The sequence below is a fragment of the Penaeus japonicus genome, unplaced genomic scaffold (assembly GCF_977035675.1).
Source record: "Penaeus japonicus unplaced genomic scaffold, GWHDUDI00000001_assembly GWHDUDI00000021, whole genome shotgun sequence".
NCBI classification, from domain to species: Eukaryota; Metazoa; Arthropoda; class Malacostraca; order Decapoda; family Penaeidae; genus Penaeus; species Penaeus japonicus.
The window spans coordinates 7387234-7389733 of record NW_028234423.1 but is presented as its reverse complement, the minus strand read 5'-3'; positions in this window follow the sequence as shown (position 1 = coordinate 7389733).

Here is a 2500-nt window from a genome sequence, read left to right as displayed (position 1 = left end):
ACTCAAAACGTGCTGGAATTCGTATTAGGAAATCAGTGGTTTTGTGTTGTGTTGTGTGTATAACCATTAAAACTGATAATGGCAAAGGAAGGGAACCTACAAAAGAACATTTGGACAGTTATCCAAATTACATTTTTGAGTTGTACGGCCACATCGTCTTGTTTTATCTTTTGATAAATCCTCAAGATTTCTAAAAATACGTTATAAAAATATGTCAGCTTTCTCTTATTCATCTTTGTCATTATCATCACCATCATCTTCATCATCATACTCACCATCCTCCTCCTCCTCCTCCTCCTCTTTATCATCATCACTATCAACACCATCATTATCAAAATCATTTTCATCATCAATTTCATCTTCATCATTACAATACATCCTGATACTGTCACTCCTATTACCGACATGTATATGCGGTTGCTTACCGATGAAGCATTAACAGCCTTTATCAGCATGATCCCTTGTAGGTACTCTCCGAAGCCTTAACCTTACGTTCCCTTAGGCAGGGTCGGATTTAAATTAAGCCAACTGGACCAACTCCTAATTGGTCTCCGCATCCAAGGCGACCCGCGCTATTGTATAATCTATTATATACTATAAAGATGTGAAGTCTATAATAGTCTATAATATCATATCTACTTGCTAGGCCTTTTGTTGGCATTTCTATGATTTTACAGAATTTGGTGCAAATTGTACCCAATTTGGCCCCGTACCTCCTAAGGCTAGCCCTGCCTTTAGGATACTAAGAACTGGCAGTCAATTCATAATTCTTGTTGGATGACACTTTATCAGCAAGTGGCCATTGTGAAAATCAGCACAAGACATAAGTCAGTAAAAACACAATTATTGTGTTAAAAAGAAACAGAATTCATGGGATAATTGCCATGTCTTACGACCTCTTGTCACTCGTATTCCTGGCGCCCGCTGTTTATAATTTTCGTCAGTTACTTTATGTTACATTCAATGTAAATATTATTTCAAATGATTTGTGTAGTTTTTCAATACATTTTGCTTTATGACTTATAATATGGTTACGTTGGATCTAAACTTGTACATATATAAATTAATGTTTCCAGCATTTCTGTCGTTTACCAGAGAACCACCAGCTCCCTTCTTTTCTTTCCCTCCCGCCTTTACTCTCGTATATCTTTATCATTATTTTATTTTCCATAGACGAATTGAAATTGCTATATAATAAAAAAATAATTGTTGGAAAATTCTTATAAATATCATATCTATTTGCTACTATCATTATGATTACCACTGTTATTGCCCTTTATATTTCAAAAATAATGTTCAAACGCGGCATAATAAATGCTATGCTTCTAAGTAAAGAATTCTAAATGATCAAATTGCAGTAATCAAAGAACTATCAACGATGTTTCTTTAAAAGCGTATACTTTCCCAGACAAAAACAACAACAAAAAGCAAAATGGTGCTTATGGCAATCACAACAATATCTTCAAAGAGAATGATAGTATTTTAATAATAATCGTAAGACTAAGAATGTGGGAGAGCGACTGACATAAAATAAATTTTGCATAATGAATGGTGTTTATGTCTCGAGTAGTAGAGAGTTGGAATGCATCATCCCATGTTTATGATATTGTATATATTATGATAAACTACATGGGCTGAGGTATGCCTTGAAAAGAAGGGGATTTCATATAGAGTGGGAGGGGTTTAAATCTGTCGACCTTCTGCACAAGCATATTTACAAAAAATGATGATATAAAAATATCTAAGGGAGACACAAAAAGTAAATGATTTTTTTTTTTAAAGCACGGAATTGTATTTTTACAGTATGGATAATTTAATGGGCGAGTATTCAGATGGTTTTTTTTCTCTTTTCTTTTCTTTTTTCTTTCTCTTTCTTTTTTTTACATTTTTTTTTACTCCCTGATGCTTACCGTGTTTATAGCGAAAAATGTTGGTGATATCTATTATATCAATTTTTCACAACAGCCACTTGTTAAGATAATCTAATCTAGTACTTCAAAAAACATAAGATAGGTATTCAAAAAGTCAATACAATTTGTATCAATACAATTCCTCAATCGTCCACAACCTTCAAGACGATATTCGCCGCCAGCCAAAAGTATTTCACAAACTAATTCATGGTTTCTTTAAAACTGGCGTTTTATTACACCTATAAAGCTTAAGCAGAAAGGTCCAAACTCCGACTCCTTCCACTATCCTTCCCATTTCCTATGACGTCTCTACCTCTTCCTCTCCTTCTACGTGCATGTCTAGTCATGGTCGGCATTCCTTGGCCCGTGTCGGTTTTCATAATTCATTGCTGCTGATCTGTCTCATTGTCCTTTCGTCTTATTATCATTATCTGATAATATTAATGAGGGTGATGATAATAATGATGAGAAGGTTCATTGTTATTATTAAAAAAAAAATCTAATAACAGAAAAAATAGGAAATCCATTTTACATTTATGTAGGTTCTACGCTCACTGGTGAATTCTCTCTCTCTCTCACTCTCTCTCTCT